At 37.5% G+C, this 19,175-nt stretch overlaps 1 protein-coding gene across 2 annotated transcripts in view; it reads left to right on the forward strand.

The window, feature by feature from the left end:
* Positions 1 to 19,175, forward strand: part of SCHIP1 (schwannomin interacting protein 1) — a 258,184-nt gene that overhangs the window by 156,446 nt on the left and 82,563 nt on the right. The window lies entirely within an intron of this gene.

Below are 19,175 nucleotides of genomic sequence, written 5' to 3' on the forward strand. Positions count from 1 at the left end.
CTGCAGGCAGACAGCATACACTATCCACATTTATCATTGCACAAGCATTTCACCAATAATTCTTGTGCAATGCTGCCCCCTGCTGACTGGTGGCCAATTGCCCGCTAGCAGGGACTGTCAATCATCCTAATTGGATCAGGATGAATTAAATTTGGCACCTTTTAGGTGGCGAAGTGGTTAAGGAGCAGCGGTCTTATGACCGCTGATCTTATGACCGCTGATTCTTAATTGCGTTTCAGGTGAGCCTGAAACGAGGGGCCTCCGAATCAGCATGTGTTGCTCAATAAATGGAGCCCATAGTATGGGAATGCACACAATTCTGAAATTATAGTAATCTGCAGAACTAAAAGTCCAGGTGGTTAAAATTGGCTTATATTGAAATTCAAAATTCTAGTGCAGGGAAATTCTATTGTCTTTATCAAGTGCTTTCTAAATAAATTTGTAATATTCTCAGGTAACATAATTCATAAATAACCTTCACAAAATTAAAAATCATCATATCTCAGATCAGAGCCCATCAGCCTACAATACCTCTTTTAGCCACATTCCACATAAGACCTCAGATAAGACCTGGCTATACAATCCCTCTATAAACTACATATTGACATCAGATCAGAATTTTGGTCCTGCAGCTCATGGTCATAAACATGAAGGTTCCTGTAGCTTCTTTATGAGAACCATGTATACATCAAAGCTTAGATCAGACCCAATTTCCTGCAGCCCCCCAGTCTACCATATACTCCAGTTTTCTACCCAGGACCTTTTTAGTGGGTTTAGTTTAGCTAATATTAAAAATGTTCAATTTGTATTGCACAGATTATCATTAAATACATTTATGATAAATTATGCAATGAATTTGTGCTTCGGATAGCAGAAAATGATAATATTAGAAAATATTACACACATTTCTGTGAAGAATAATGTACTCTTATCAGAACTCAGATCATACCCCGACCCTGCATCACCTCTGTTTGCAACAAGCCACATCAGATCCCTGGCCTTGCAGTCCTGCTGTTATGCATACAAATCGGACACCAGGTTTTGCAGCCCCTTACCTTTATATCCCTTTGCCATCTGCAACTGCTGTGTACCTTACCTTGGTGTTGTGGGTTATCTCTAATAGCTTGTTTGTGCCGGGTGGATGAAAGTAGCACTGAGCCTGACTTCCACACTAACATACTGCCAGGCAGACAGGTGACAGGAGCAGTACCGCCCCTAAATATCTCCAGTCAGTTATTTCACACCACTGTACGTTTCAATACACTTGTCAACGTTGATAAACATTCTGTAGAATAAGTGTGTGTTACTGTGGTAAGCACATCATAACTGCACCTATTCTGTTGCTCATTGTAATGAACCCTACCTACACTGTAGGCCAGCATTGGGACTTGCTTGTGCTTTAAAATATGTTTTCCTCACAAATTCCGATTAAAATGTGAGTTTTTCACAGCCCCTCATTTATTTTGGCTACTCAGATTATTGTATTCCAGAGGTTCTAAACTTTTTTTTCATCCTGACTGACACATTATACTTTTAAAAAGAATTATTTTTATGCATGTGAAACCCCAACACTGTCTTTAAAGCAGTATAAACAAAGAAAAAAGGAAAAATTAGTAAACTCAACTATATTTGATATAAATTTTATTATAATCTCGTTTCAAATCTTTAAGTCAGGAGGTGCAGCCTGGTGACTAAATATATATACCGGTATAAGGTGTATCCAAAAAGACCAGGAAAATTGCACCCTGCTTTAAATGAATGACAAAGCACAAGGGTATATATGCAAGAATATAAAATTGTTTATAGAAATATAATCAAAAATACAATAAATAAATCTATGTACAAAAAGACACAGAGACACACATAGAAGACAACACATGGGCCCCTCATGCAGCTCTTAAAGAATCTAAGCCGGCTGAGAAATAAAACTAGCTGTTACAAAGTGCACCGCAAAGATGAGTGCTGGGTGCCGTTTCAACTTATACCAGCTTAAAAAAAGGGGGAAATTTGCAGTCACAGGTCTTAATGATAGTGCAATCAAGTAGCTGGTTGCTGAAAATGGTTGTTAGTAATCAGGTCACAGTTCACAATTCTTATCGTATGGTAACAGTAGCAGCAAGTATAGCAGGTAAAAAGTGAGCCAATCAGCAAGCAAGTCAGTAAGCAAATGAATCCAGGCAGTAAGCGTTAATAGACAGAGCAAGCAAAGTCAATGAAGGGGCCAATATTAACGTTTCACTAGAGCCCTGTGTGGGGTATCCACATGAGTAGATAAGGAGGATGGTATTCGTTAATCACATCCGTTTAGTAAACAAACGTTAATGCCATATCCAGTGTATACTGTGTATACTACCTCTCCTTATGAGATGAGCGTTAGATGAAGACAGTCCAACTCACTTCTCCTCCACACAGGGAAAGATGTAATGTAGCGGGGTAAAGTGGGGGGATCCCACGGTTGTAGTGCTGCGCAGTATACTTTTAGCAGGGATCATTTATGTACAAGCCTACTGGGCCCCTGCCAACAGCTGCTGGTCTTAAGGACTTTTTAAAATTGATTTAACCTTCTGAATATATATCTCCATTCTGCATTGTTCTCCTTTTGTCCTTTTGTGCTGGTCAATTTTAACTTATGATCTACAGTACATGTGACTAAAAAGCAGTAAATGAGAAACAGGAGTGGTGTAACTCAAGTAAATGACAGGGGAGGTAGCAAATTCTTAATTAGTATTTCTAGACAATACTGCATGCTTCATTAAAAAATAGAGATCATTTATGCCCTTCAGATCTAATTATGTGTGTCAACCCAGGTATCACATTTATTTTATACTCTCAGTTTCCCTTCAGATTATCAAAAACTCTGGTTAAGAGAGAAATTACAGTGCAAACTTCACTGTTACTGAACTCTCTAAAAAATATAATAATAAAAAAAAAATGGCCGAACCTGGAAGTCCCAGAGAGATGAAAGAGATCTCAATTAGAAAGTAATGAGGCTGTCTTGAATAGAGAATCTCACATGGGCAGAGATAAAAAGGTCAAAAATGTATTGTGCGTGGTTGCATTTCATTGTGAAATATAAGCATTTGTGCAATATACTTCCATTATCAAAAATGGTCCTAGTAAATTGTATTACCATTTTTTTTTCCTGGAGCATAGGCACATATCTGGTAAAGCCCTGTGCACCAGTATTCAGAGACTACACCTTCTCAGAGAGTCTGCAGTGGCTTGTGTGACACAAATTACATCTTCAGAAGCAATACACACCACTGCCAGCTCTCTGAGAAGGTGTGGTGTTTGAATATTGGTTCACGGGCCTTCACAGGATATGTCCGTGTGCTGTAGAAAAACAGTAATAACTTTTACTAGAAGCTTTTTTGCTAATGGAATTATAATAAAAAAATGCTTATATTTCAAATTGAAATGCACCCATGCATACTGTATTACAATTTTTACTTTTCTATCCTTTTAAAGGGCAAAATCTAAAGTAATGTAAAATACAAAGCACAAAGTGTAAATGTAGCAGAACTCTTATGTCATACAGTGCTATATTGCACTGAGCTTGTCTTTCCTTCAAAAACGGAAATGCAGGGAGCGCCCTTTGAAGAGCTACAGAAAAATGTGTGAGTGTTCTCACAATGCTGGGTGATCTCTTTAGATAATCTTATCTGAGCTAAGAGCTTTAGATCATAGGTCCTCTAGTCTAGTTGGTTTCTTTGAGAACATATCTGGGTAGGCTCTGGAGCACTCGCGTCTTGAGCACTATAGGGCATCAATTGTTTGCAACAATAATAGCCATAAAGTGCTCATGTCAAGAAAAGTGCATGCTTGAAAAATAGTTATGTTTCAGAAAAAGATACCAAAGTAAGAACAAAGTAAGTTTGATAGAAGAAATAAATTGGATTTTTATTAACTATATGCTCTTTCTGTGTCTAGAACGTATGGTTTTGACTGTTTTCTTCCTTTAAAGTAATGGTAAATTCTAGCATTTCAAAAATGCTAGGATTTACCATCACTAAAAATAAAGGTGATCTTCATTCATCAGTTTAAAAACAAACAAACTGGTTAATAGGTGCCTTTATTTCGCCGCGGCTTTAGCCTACGACATAATGCCAAAGGGCAAGCACGACTATTGGCTAAGAGGTGGAAACGTCACCTCATTGAAAAAACTGAGCTGTGCCGTGGTCGGCTGGAGGCGCACAGTTTTCTTTTAAACTGATGAATAGAGCTCGCCTTTATTTTTAATGATGGTAAATCCAAGCATTTTTGAAAATCACTTTAAGGATTTAAATACTGGACAGCAGGATTGCCAGTAGAGGGAGCTTCTGCACCACTTTTTATTTAATCTGCTTCTTTACCATTGACTATCTCTCTTTGATTATTTTTTTTATTCATATTGGACAAGAATATTATGGATAGGCTTCAGGAGATTGTGCGGGCAGGACGTCTTAAATTGTAGGATTATCACTGGAAACTAATAGAAAAAATCATGCAAGAGGATTTTGATTAATTTAATATCAGTCCAGGCAGTTTAGGTTGACTTCATGTAAGAAGCTTTAATTTAAAATTAAACCTGCAGCAGACAGTGTAAGAATAAGGCATCTTCACCCAAAACCTGCAGATTTAGCGGCACATTTTCACTTTCCCTTGCTGCAAATCATTAACAGCTGATGACATGCTCTGCTGAAAACCTGTCTTGGTGGCCCCTGGGAACTTAAATATTGGTTCTGATATAAACAATAACAAAAGGGTCTTCATTGCTTAGATTGTTACTGTGTAATGTCACTAAAATAATTATATTTCATTTTTAAAGTATCTGTCACCAGGGCTACTGTATGAATTTACTGGTTATTTAGTTATTGTTTTCTCAATCAGAATTAAAACCAAACACTTCAGTAGCGTTTCCCCTTCAGATTTGACTGAGGAAATGGAGACATTTTGAAAATCAACTTAATTTTAATGGTGTGTATGTATGCATGTGTGTGTATATGTGTGTGTATGTATGTATGCATGTGTGTGTATATGTGTGCGTATGTATGTATGCATGTGTATGTGTATATGTGTGCGTATATGTGTGCGTATGTATGTATGTGTGTATGTATGTAAGTGTGTCTGTTTGCATAAGTTTGTGTGTGCATGTGTGTATGTATGTATGTAAGTGTGACTATGTGTGCATGAGTGTATGTATGTAAGTGTGACTGTGTGTATATGTGTGTGTGTGTATGTGTGTATGTGTAAGTGTGTTTGTATGCCTGTGTGTGTGCATAAGTGTGTGTGTATGTATGTATGCATGTGTGTGTGTATGTGTGTGCGTATGTATGTATGTATGTATGTATGTGTGTGTGTGTATGTGTATGTGTGTGTATATGTGTGGGTATGTATGTATGTGTGTATGTATGTCAGTGTGTCTGTTTGCATAAGTATGTGTGTGCATGTGTGTATGTAAGTGTGACTATGTGTGCATAAGTGTGTGTGTGCATGTGTGTATGTATGTATGTATGTAAGTGTGACTATGTGTGCATAAGTGTGTGTGTATGTGTATATGTGTAAATGTGTTTGTATGCCTGTGTATGTGTGCATAAATGTGTGTGTGTATGTATGTATGTATGTATGTATGTATGTGAGTATGTGTATGTGTAAGTGTGTATGTATGCCTGTGTGTGTGTATGTATGTGTAGGTGTGTATGTATGTATGTCTGTGTGTGTGTGTATATGTATGTATGTATGTAAGTGCGCCTGTGTGTACATAAGTGTGTATATGTATGTGAGCCTGTGTATGTGTGTGTGTATGTATGTATGTGCATGAGTTTGTTTGCATGTATGTGTGCATCTATGTATGTATGTGTGACTGTGTATGTGTAAGTGTGTATGTATGTATGCCTGTCTGTGTGTATACCTGTGTGTGTGTGTGTAGGTATGTGTATATGTGTGTACATGCGTGTGTGTGTAGAATAGATGTATGTGTAAGTGTGTATGTATACCTGTGTGAATCTGTGTGTACATGCATGTGTGCATTTATGTGTGTGTATTAATCTTGTTAACCTTAAATGTCAAGTTTAGCCTGCTCTCTTTATCATCACAGTTTCTGTGTTCTATATACTGGATGTGATTTCACTGTTATCTCTGACACTGCGTGATGTGCAGTGATCCCTGACACAAATCTATTCACTGCATATAATCAATACATCAAGGTTCAGCAAGTCTTGAGTGTTACTACAGTGGCTTAAATTAATCACATTATTTACAAATGTAGTATAAGGGATAGACGTTATTGCTAAAATGTTGTATAGAATGACAATATTGCAGTGGTTTTTAATTTAATAAGAACAATCTTTTGATTAGTGACTCTCCTGTTCCTAATGAAATCTAAAATTTGTGAAAAACAAAGTGTTGATCACTATACAATTACAAAATAGCAATACTACTATTCATCTCTGCATCCGCCTTAGAAATAGCAGACATTACATAAACTTGCTGTTTTAAACATACACTAACACATAAAACACTGTTACTTCAGCGTACACTTTTCTAAGACATTTTGTTTATATATATTTGTTTACAAATTTGCTTCTTTTTTAATTATGCTTTCAGTCTTAACAAATACCTGGTACCAGGCTGCTATAGCAACTTAAATCTGAAAACACACTGGCCCCAAGGCAGAACATACAGTGATGTGAGATGTCATTGCAGAAAATGCAGCATGTCTGCAGAAAGAACAGGACACATGCAGGAACTGTTAGCGCTTGAACTTTGTAGTGCTGCTCCACATTAGACAGTTCTCTTCAAACAGAGCTGTGCTCTGGCTGCACTGTGTAAATTTTCCTTAACACAGTGCATCCAGGGCAAACTGCTGTTTGAAGTGAGCAGTCAAATATGCAGTAGCGCTATGCTTGTTGACTGGCTCTCAGAGATTTTTTCAAACCCCGCCCCTTAGCCTTTCCCAGTCTGCAAAGCTGTTTATTCTGAATGTAAGAGCACTGCATATTTTTATTACTACATTTATAGTTAGATCAAGAGAAAAGGAAACAGATTTATTATAGACATTTTAAAATGTCTTTTTTTGTATGCAGCTAATTTGCAATACAATTTTCAACTACTGCACTATATTATAAAACATAAAAAATTGCTTAATTATTCGGTTAACCAACACATTGCAATTAAACTGGTGCCTTAGTGTAACTGTCTAATTTAAAATTGAATTTTATTTAAAAATGACCTGCAGAAAAATTTTCACTAAGAAAATCTCATCGCAGAAAGTAAAGAAAAGTTCTGCCTCTGGGCACACTGGCCATATTGCCCCAGTAGTCTTCCTCCTCTAATTCACACCAGTGCAAATGTATCCAGGGGTGGAAACAAGTTCTAGGGCTCTGCCTCCCCTACAGACTTTATGCGAGAGTCAGTGCACTACAGCTGGCACCTTGGCATATCAAATATTTGTATGGGGCCAATAGGTCTAATATGGAGTCTATAATTGTCAATGTTACAGGCAGCAAGAGGTTAATAATCAGTCTATATTACATGTGACAAGGTAATACATTTCAGGTATCGGTGAGTGTTACTCACATCCTGTTAAATAATTACCCGTCACTGTGTATTATTGACTTTTAACATTTTTACAGGTTACTGTGTGTTTCTGACATTCAAGGGAAAGCTCTCTTGTATGTATGCTACTGGTATCCTGAGTTAAATACAGATTGTTGTGTGTTACTGGCATTCAACAAGTTTATTACAGAGCATTGTGTATCTCACTGGCACCCAATAGGTTATTTTCAGGTCTGTATATGTGTTTTTCAGGTCTGTATATGTGTTTTTACTTTTATGCTCATTTCAACTGAATGAAAGTGCTGTGTTTCATTATGCCATAATACACTGGCATCCCTCTCTAGCCCACAAGAAATTAAAGCAACCTGTCGACCAAAACTATTCCACTTAAAACTAGTTGTTAACATCTGCCCCGTGTGTTATGTCTGTTATGAGAAATTGTATATGTTGTTCATAGCCAACATAGCCCAGAGATACAACACTTGTCTGCTGGTTCCATGATAGGCAAAGTCTTAAAAATATTTATCACCCCATCGCCTAGATTACGAGTCTTGCGTTAGCCTTAAAAAGCAGCGTTGAGAGGTCCCAACACTGCTTTTTAACGTCTGGCAGGTACAGGTGTACCGCTCACTTTTTTCCGCAACTCGAGCATACCGCAAATCCACTTTCGTAAATTGCGTATCCTATCTTTTCAATGGGATTTTCCTAACGCCGGTATTACGAGTCTTGGAAAAAGTGAGCGGTAGACCCTCTCCTGTCAAGACTGATACCGCATTTAAAAGTCAGTAGTTAAGAGTTTTATGGGCTAACGCCATAACATAAAACTCTTAACTAAAGTGCTAAAAAGTACACTAACACCCATAAACTACCTATTAACCCCTAAACCGAGGCCCCCCCACATCGCAAACACTATATTAAAAATTGTAACCCCTAATCTGCCTAACCAGACATCGCCGTCACTTCAATAAATGTATTAACCCCTAAACCGCCGCACTCCCGCCTCACAAACACTAGTTAAATATTATTAACCCCTAATCTGCCGTCCCTAACATCGCCGCAACCTACCTACATTTATTAACCCCTAATCTGCCGACCCCAACATCGCTGCCACTATATTAAATTTATTAACCCCAAAATCTAAGTCTAACCCTAACCCTAACACCCCCCTAACTTAAATATTATTTAAATAAATCGAAATAAAATTACTACAATTAAATAAATTATTCCTATTTAAAACTAAATACTTACCTATAAAATAAACCCTAAAATAGCTACAATATAACTAATAGTTACATTTGTATCTAGCTTAGGGTTTATTTTTATTTTACAGGCAACTTTGTATTTAACTAGGTCGAATAGTTATTAAATAGTTATTAACTATTTAATAACTTCCTAGTTAAAATAAATACAAATATACCTGTAAAATAAATCCTAACCTAAGTTACAATTACACCTAACTACACTATAATTAAATAAATTACCTAAATTAAATACAATTAATTACAATTAAATTAAATAAACTAAATTACGAAAAAAACAAACACTAAATTACAGAAAGTAATAAAATAATTACAAGTTTTTTAAACTAATTACACCTAATCTAATCTTCCTAATAAAATAAAAAGCCCCCCAAAATAATAAAAATCCCTACCCTATACTAAATTACAAATAAAGGGCTTTTTGCGGGGCATTGCCCCAAAGTAATCAACTCTTTTACCTGTAAAAAAAAAGACAATGCCCCCCCAACATTACAACCCACCACCCCCACACCCAACCCTACTCTAAAACCCACCCAATCCCCCCTTAATAAAACCTAACACTACCCCCTTGAAGATCACCCTACCTTGAGACGTCTTCACCCAACAGGAGTGGTCCTCCAAACGGTCCTAAGTCTTCATCCTATCCGGGCAGAAGAGGTCCTCCAGATGGGCAGAAGTCTTCATCCAGGCAGCATCTTCTATCTTCATCCATCCTGAGTGGAGCGGGTCCATCTTCAAGACATCCGACGCGGAGCATCCTCTTCGTTCGATGGTGACTGGAACAATGACGGGTCCTTTAAATGACATCATCCAAGATGGCGTCCCTTCAATTCCGATTTGCTTATAGAATTCTATCAGCCAATCGGAATTAAGGTAGAAAAAATCCTATTGGCTGATCCAATCAGCCAATAGGATTGAAGTTCAATCCTATTGGCTGATTAGAACAGCCAATAGGATTGAGCTCGCATACTATTGGCTGATTGGAACAGCCAATAGAATGCAAGCTCAATCCTATTGGCTGATTGGATCAGCCAATAGGATTCTTTCTACCTTAATTCCGATTGGCTGATAGAATTCTATCAGCCAATGGGAATTGAATGGACGCCGTCTTGGATGACATCATTTAAAGGACCCGTCATTGTTCCAGTCGCCGTCGAACGAAGAGGATGCTCCGCGTCGGATGTCTTGAAGATGGACCCGCTCCACTCAGGATGGATGAAGATAGAAGATGCTGCCTGGATGAAGACTTCTGCCCATCTGGAGGACCTCTTCTGCCCGGATAGGATGAAGACTTAGGACCGTTTGGAGGACCACTCCTGTTGGGTGAAGACGTCTCAAGGTAGGGTGATCTTCAAGGGGGTAGTGTTAGGTTTTATTAAGTGGGGATTGGTTGGGTTTTAGAGTAGGGTTGGGTGTGTGGGTAATGGGTTGTAATGTTGGGGTGGTATTGTCTTTTTTTTTTACAGGTAAAAGAGCTGATTACTTTGGGGCAATGCCCCGCAAAAAGCCCTTTTAAGGGCTATTTGTAATTTAGTATAAGGTAGGGATTTTTATTATTTTTTATTTTATTAGGGGGAATAGATTAGGTGTAATTAGTTTAAAAAACTTGTAATTATTTTATTATTTTCTGTAATTTAGTGTTTGTTTTTTTGTAATTTAGTTTATTTAATTTAATTGTAATTAATTGTATTTGATTTAGGTAATTTATTTAATTATAGTGTAGTGTTAGGTGTAATTGTAACTTAGGTTAGGATTTATTTTACAGGTATATTTGTATTTATTTTAGCTAGGAAGTTATTAAATAGTTAATAACTATTTAATAACTATTCTACCTAGTTAAAATAAATACAAAGTTGCGTGTAAAATAAAAATAAATCCTAAGAAAGCTACAATGTAACTATTAGTTATATTGTAGCTAGCTTAGGGTTTATTTTATAGGTAAGTATTTAGTTTTAAAAAGGAATAATTTATTTAATGATAGGAATATTTATTTAGATGTATTTAAATTATATTTAAGTTAGGAGGGTGTTAGGGTTAGACTTAGATTTAGGGGTTAATAACTTTATTATAGTGGCGTCGACATTGGGGGCGGCAGATTAGAGGTTAATAATTGTAGGTAGGTGTCAGCGACATTGGGGGCGGCAGATTAGGGGTTAATAAATATAATGTATGGCTCGGCGATGTTGGGGGCATCAGATTAGGGGTTCATAAGTATAATGTAGATGGCGGCGGAGTCCGGAGCGGCAGATTAGGGGTTAATAATATAAAGCAGGTGTCGGCGATGTCAGGGGCGGCGGATTAGGGGTTAATAAGTGTAAGATTAGGGGTGTTTAGACTCGGGGTTCATGTTAGGGTGTTAGGTGCAGACATAAATGTGTTTCCCCATAGGAATCAATGGGGCTGCGTTAGAAGCTGAACGCTGCTTTTTTGCAGGTGTTAGTTTTTTTTTCAGCCGGCTCAGCCCCATTGATTCCTATGGGGAAATCGTGCACAAGCACGTTTTGCCAGCTTACCGCTACTGCAAGCAGTGCTGGTATTGAGGTGAGATGTGGAGCTAAATTCTGCTCTAGGCTCACTTTTTTGCAGCTAACGCCGGGTTTGTAAAGACCCGTAATACCAGCGTTACTGTAGGTGAGCGGTAAGGAAAAACTGTGCGTTAGCACCGCACACCATTACCGACAAAAAAAACTCGTAATCTAGCCGCATTTGTTCATGTGCCTTGAACTAGATGAATTGGTAAGTTCAAACACAGAGGGCAACTTTTCCTTCATTATTGTTTATTTAAAACCTAAGAGTCATTGTTGATGACAGTTTATCACTCGCACCAGTTGTCTGTCTGTGAAGATTTTATAAAATGTAAGTCCCGGATTTATTGTTAGAGACAGAACCGTGTGATCTGATTAGTTATTCTGTTTGCGCCATTTTATGTCTTAATTAAACACTGAAACATAATAGACCAAGTATTTATGGTTGACTGGTCTTAACCACTCGAGCAGTACATTACTTTTAAATAATTCAAGGCTTTTGTGTCTGTTACCTTTACATAGCAATACAAATAAACAGGAAGACATCTTACTATAATTTATTTAATTAGAATCATGTATATTATGTTAACATTTACTATTTTTAGTAGAAATAATGTACATGCCTGCCCTTAAAAAATAGAAATTTTGGAAATGCAAATTGCACAATTAATTTATTGTATAGTAAAAAAAAAAATCTGTATTTGTGTCTGATAAACCCCTTGTTTCTAAAGCACTCTATGCAGTTTTATATCCCTCTCTGGTAGCCAAATGGTTTAATTGCTATATTTAATTTTTCAGCTTTCCTTATACAAACTTATTTGGGACAAGGAAGATCACTATTTTTTTTCTGTTAAAGGGACATTGAACACAAAATAAATGCTAGATATAATGATGTATTTAAAGTAACGGTTAGCTTGATAAAAAAAAAATGCAGATCATGATAGATGTTTAACTGTTGAAAAAATAAGTGAATGTACAATGACATTTTCTGTTTTTACTTACTCAGTTCATGTACTTGATTTCATCTGCAAACATCAAATGTTATTGCTTTTTTATTGTAACATTGTCATGCTCTGACTTCTCCATCTTACCTGATGCCCTATTAAATTAGTCCTGACATGACACTCCTGTGAGCAAAGTACTTATCTGATCATCTAGAGAGAAGAAGATAGAGGGCGCCACATAGTGCAGATCAGACTGTAACACAGAGGGTATTGGTAGAAAATAGGAATCCTACTCACGTGGTGAGAAGCACAGATGTGCAGTAAAAGCAGTCCGGAACCAATCAGTCGTCCGGTAGACCTCAGTGGTGGTACAAGAAGCAGATGGTATCCTCGTCCCGCCAGGGGGAGTCCAGAGATCCCAGGTTCAGTGATTGTGAGTGCAAGGCCCACAATAGGCAGAAGGCAAAAGTTCAGAATGGAAATTTGAGAATTGCTCAAGCCAAAAAATTGTAGGTCAAGGAAACAAAATTAGAAGCCTCCACTGCTTCTTGTACCACCACTGAGGTCTACCAGATGACCGATTGGTTCCGGACTGCTTTTACTGCACATCTGTGCTTCTCACCACGTGAGTAGGATTCCTATTTTTTACCAATACCCTCTGTGTTACACAGTCTGATCTGCACTATGTGGCGCCCTCTATCATCTTCTCTCTAGATCATCATCCCCTGTGTCGTGGCGTGACACTCTAGAGGAGCTGCCTCCATTTCTGGACTCTTGTCTGAGATTGAACTAAACCATAATATCAGGACTTATCCATTTTACGATATATATTTTGATTTTTCACTTTATCCTATCTTTATACGTTTCAAATTTTAATTCGTGATATGTTTGCTAATCAATATATGTGTCAGGTTATTCATCTGATTCTGAATCATATGCACTTATAGGATATCCACACATTGGAATTTAGGATACTTTTTGTACCTTCTACTGTGACTATTGGAGCTTATTGTACATCTTTTGCTCTTTTTGTATACTGTATTAAGAGATATTTATTTTTATAATCCTCTAATATCTAGATATACACATATTTTGTCATCGCTTGGCGCCTCTTACAGGTACCTGTTTGGCTCCGGTTGCCATCTGTGTACAGTTTGTCTATTTTACTTATCTGATCAGTTGCTATTCAGGCTTTTCTTTAAATGCTTTTATTTAATCACAAACACATAGAAGACACGTGTATGTTTAAAGTGAAAGTCAATCCTAGCGTTTCTGAAATGCTAGGATTGACTATTGAAACAAATAAAGCGGAATTTCATTCATGAAGTACAACATACTTCATGCAGAAAGCTCCTTTATTTGTTTCAAACGATCGTCGTTCTGAGCTGCTAAGGAAGCCCACTGCAGACCGCTGTTTTACTAGAGAGGTGACGTTTTCACTTCTTAGCCAATAGCCGTGTGGGAAATCCGGCTTGGCGCCCATAAGGAGCCGGATTTCCTGCACGCCATTTGCTAAGAGATGAAAATGTCACCTCTTTTAAAAATACATTTCGGCCGTGGTCTTCGTTAGCAGCTAAGAACGGCGATCACTTGAAACAAATAAAAGAGCTTTCTGCATGAAGTATGTTATACTTCATGAATAAAAGTCCCCTTTATTTGTTTCAATAGTCAATCCTAGTGTTTCAGAAACAAAGATGCTTTCATGGTCAGACTTCTTCATCTAATTATAAACAAATGATCATTTAAAAGCAGTCATTACAGCTTTTGTTCCTGATTTATACTATATCATTATTTATGCAAATTTATGTTAATGAGTTTGGCCAGTATTGTTTTCCTAGAAAAGTTGGTAACCCTAGGTACTGTATGGCTCATATTTATTTTGTTTAAACACAAACTTTCTTATTCTTAACTGATTTTATTAAATTATATACATTGTGTAATATAGTCATGGGTGCCGCCATGTTGAAATCTAGCTTTCGCTACATCCTAGTGCTCACATGTTTGCACATATGCAGTAAGTTTCCTTCAGGTGCCAGCAGTGCATAATGGAAGCACCCATGATTAGTGTCCCTATAAACCACAGGGGGGGAAAAAGCAAAAATAAATAATAAAAATGTTTTGTACATTTTTTTACTGTGCATAATTAAACCTTTTATGGAACATTACATTTTTTTGTTTAGTATCCCTTTAAAAATTGCTAGACACGTATTTGAATACAAACTTATAAACAATCCCACTTACCATTGCGATTTATTTGCAAAACAATTCAAATATTCCCTTCCGTATTGCACTATAGGATATATATGAAAGAAAGTTCTGATCGCTGTGCTGTGCCTTTTTTTACATATTATATAGGGATAGGGCTGGAGAGTTAGATTTATATTTATTCAAAAATACTTTGCATACTGATGGTGTACAAAGTGAATGATTTCATACAAACCTATAAAATCATGCCAGGAAGTGTGATGACTAAACCATTTCAGGTGTGCAAATAATTGTTTGTTATTGACGTGACTAAAGATTACGTAACTACCGAGGAGCCCGGAGATGACTCATTGCCTTTTCCTGAACTGTATCACTACTATGTGTTTTTAATTAAAGGGGAATTGTGGTCAAAGTTAAAACTGCCCATCACTCCATTTCAATTCCTATTAGGGCTATTTTTGCACTAAATGTGCACCAGCACAAATGCACCAATTAAAAGCAATCATTTATATATGCTCTGTGCACCCTCATCCAGTGACTGTTGCTGCTCAGAGAACTTGTGGTGACCCCCTCTGCGCTGTGTAAAATCAGGCAGATACTGTTAAGATGGAATATCCAAAAAGGTGTCTTTTTTTAAAAACACATTTGCACCATGCTGTTACTAACAATAAATACAGGAAATTCTGTCTGAGATTTAAAAGCCAGGACTCAAATGTGTCAAGAACAGGTCCAATTTATAAATTGCTCTGGATTTATCTAGGACACATTTAGTACATGGGCTAACAAATGTAAGATTTGTGAGCTAGCAAGAATATAAGGGGCTTGATTTATCAAGCTGGGGCGGACATGGGCATACATGTTCTCCCCTGTCTGCCCCAGCTTGCCTCTGGCGGGCAGCAATCTGCTGCCGGAATTTAAAGTGATGGTAAACCTTGACTAATTAAATGCCATATATTTAATCTTTGCAATTAAAAAAGTATATTTGTACCTTTTTTTATTTTTAATTAATCTGTTAAAGGGTTAAATTAGTGCTTATAGTAATGCTTTTATTGCAATGTTATGCCAGCCCACTTGGATTAACTTTTTTTATGACAATTCTAGTGACTAACCAATCAGCGTGTGTCATTTGACAATCTTGAAGTCCAGCCCATTTAAAGCCCCTAGAAAGCCTATGTAGAGAATGGATTTGACTGCTCTATACATCACTGTCCAGCCAAAAGAGAAAATGAATTGGGCAGAGGAACAGACAATATCAATTAGGGTTATAAATATTTTATTATAAAATATATATACATCTTTTAAAAACAAAAATGATGTGGTTTTATTGCAAACTAATATATTTTTCATTGCAAAATTCTTATAATCTGAAATTTATCATCACTTTAAGATTGCAATCCAGCCCCCCCCCCCTCCAAAGCCAACCACGAGCAAGCAGGAGCTGTCAATCTCCCTGGTCGGACAAGACCGAGGAGATAGAAATTCTCCACCTAGGTGGAGACGAGTCTAGGAAGCAGCGGTCTGATGACGTAGGCAGGCGAAGGACTTGATAAATCGAGCCCTAAGAAGCAAGCTGCTCAATTATTAGGGGCCAGACAAGGGTGTTTATAAATATCTTTAGAATAATAAATACATTAGGAAGCAGAGGTTTTAGCTCCTGATTTAGTATTTTATTATGGATTGTCATCTTGATTACATTTATATTGTTTATATTGTTAACAGTGAATAGAAAATATATTTATTTTGAAGAACAGAGTGAAAGAGCAATAAAGCAACTCTCAATATAAGGATGAAGGCCTCATGCATAGTAGATTGTCTCCTGATAAGGTGGATGAGTTTTATTTTCAGCCCTCCCCTTGGTTCCACTCCATCCTCCCTTCACTCACACTGCCATTTGTTAGATCTACTTGATTGCAAGAGCGAGATCCCGGCCTCATCCTATAAACTATACTTGCACCATCAATTGCAATATCTGGCAACAAGGACATGTGCTCTTTTCCTGGTCACAGTGTATGCAGTGCTTCCCAGGTAGCATAGCAGAAGGAGAAAGTGCAGGAGCGATAAGCTTGGTCTGATGTGTACTCAGTGATAGGTTTTAGGTTACTGGCTACTGGCAGCAAAGAGATGAATCACTGTACAGTGCATTATAAGGAACCAAAGCCAAATCAATGCACTATATGATAATGGGTAAATGACTTTTCTGTATACTGTTCACAGCTGAAGGGATAATATGTGTTTGTTACCATAGCAAACTAGTTACATAGTATTGTGTGTGTTACAGATAGCTAAAATAGCAATCTGTACTATTATGTTACTGATAACCAAGGGTTTAAAGGGATAGTCTAGTCAAAATTAAACTTTCATGATTCAGATAGAGCAAGCAATTTTAAGCAACTCTTAACAAAATTTGTCAAGTGCTGTTTTTTTTATTTTTATAAATTCCTTCCTTTTACTATATGTTTAACCTCTATAGAGGCATTAAAAAACGAAGTCAAAGTTGTGCTCTTGTGCCACTCCAATTGAAGACATAGCTGGTGAGCAAATAAGAATCAGGCATGTGTATGCTCCAATGCCTAGCTATATCCTCATCTGAAGCAAAAGGGGGTGTTAAACGGATAGAAAAGTCAAAATTGACCTTGCATGATTTAGAGAGAGCTTGCAATTTTAAAATGTACTTCTATTTTCAAATGTGCTTCATTCTCTTGGTATCCCTTGTTGAAAAAGAATACGCACATATCCTATACTAGTAGGAGCTGGCTGCTGATAGGTGCCTGCACACATTTGTCTCTTGTGATTGGCCTACTAGTTGTGTTTAGCTAGCTGCCTGTAGTGCAATGCGGTTCCTTCAGCAAATGATAACAAGAGAATGAAGCTAATTTGATAATAGAAGTAAATTGGAAAGTTGTTTAACATTGTATGTTCTATCCAAATCATGAAATAAAACTTGGGAGTTTCAGCTACATGTTTAGCCTTTTTAAAGAATTGAAACACATTATAAAACACACACATTTTTTAAAGATAAAATTAAAATCTAATGAACATTTATAAATAAAACATGTTTGCTTTCACACTATAATGTCCATTTAAGATTTGGACAGATGTGCTAAAATTCTAGAAAACAGCAAGAGAAGAAAATTCCCCCACCCCCCACAGACACAGTTTTCCTAGCTTTTTCGCTATATTGTACAGAAAACTACTTGGCTACATTGTGATTATACATCACTGTGGTGCTCTGCATTCTAAACATTCCTCACTTGTGCTGTTATCACATAGACATCCCTTGTTGGCATGACATCCTGTGTTTGCAGAAGTGAAACAATAGACCTGCTTAAGCCAATGGGACAACAGCAGTACTAAGGACCCAGCCTCAGAGCTCAGCTATTGAAACAGTTGTTTAGTCCGTGTAGATTATACTTGATAGGAATGTGTGCAGTTCCCGGGCCAGGATTGTGTGTGAAAGGCTGGAAGTGAATTTCTAATTGCATCTCTCTGTATATGTTGTGATGGTTGCCAAATTATTTTAACCCATTGGCTTTCACAGAGGGCAGAATTGCAGTCTTCAAATAGTCAAAGGATTAAAAGAGTGCCCATTATTCTGGTACTGCTTTTACCATTATATCTGCACATCTAAACTCTCTTTAAATTTTAGTAATTCACTCTCTTTTCTGGGAAAGTAGTTTTGCACCTAAGACTGATGCTGCCAGGGGATGGGGGAGACTGCAACTTTCACAAATAATTAGAACAAGTAGCTGTGAACTCTAGCACAGCACAATGGAATAGACAGCGGATGCCAGCCCAGTTATATAATATAGCTAGTGGCATTATGTACCCTGGATCTTGTGTTACAGTTAGATTTTATACTTCTTTTCATTGCTGGTGTTTCTGTGTTTACAGTTTATCATCCATTTAATTCTCTTTCATTTTTTCATATACACACAAATCGCTTAAATCATAAATATGCATATATATGGCAGGTGTAGCCACTTAGGGAAGATATATGACAGGTGTAGCCAGTAAAGGCAGATATATAACAGGTGCAGTCACTAAGGACATATCAATGCCAGGTGTAGTCGGCAAGGGAAGATATATAGCAGGTGTAGTCAGTAGGGGAAGCTATATAGCAGGTGTAGTTGGTAGGGGCAGATATATGGCAGGTGTAGTCTGTAAGGGAAGGTATATAGCAGGTGTAGTCGGTAGGGGAAGCTATATAGCAGGTGTAGTTGGTAGGGGCAGATATATGGCAGGTGTAGTCTGTAAGGGAAGGTATATAGCAGGTGTAGTCGGTAGGGGCAGATATATGGCATTGGCAGGTATAGTCTGTAATGGAAGGTATACAGCAGGTGTATTCGGTAGGGGCAGATATATGATATTTGTAGTCACTAGGGGTAGATTTACTGCAGGTGTAGTTGGCAGGGGCAGATATATGGCAGGTTTAGTCACTAGGGGTAGATATACTGCAAGTGTAGTTGGCAGGGGCAGATATATGGCAGGTGTAGTCACTAGGGGTAGATTTACTGCAAGCGTAGTTGGCAGGGGCAGATATATGGCAGGTGTAGTCACTAGGGGTAGATTTACTGCAAGTGTAGTTGGCAGGGGCAGATATATGGCAGGTGTAATCACTAGGGGAGGATTTACTGCAGCTGTAGTTGGCAGGGCAGATATATGCCAGGTGTAGTCACTAGGGGTAGATTTACTGCAGGTGTAGTTGG

This window comes from Bombina bombina, chromosome 4, assembly GCF_027579735.1.
Source record: "Bombina bombina isolate aBomBom1 chromosome 4, aBomBom1.pri, whole genome shotgun sequence".
Taxonomy (NCBI): Eukaryota; Metazoa; Chordata; class Amphibia; order Anura; family Bombinatoridae; genus Bombina; species Bombina bombina.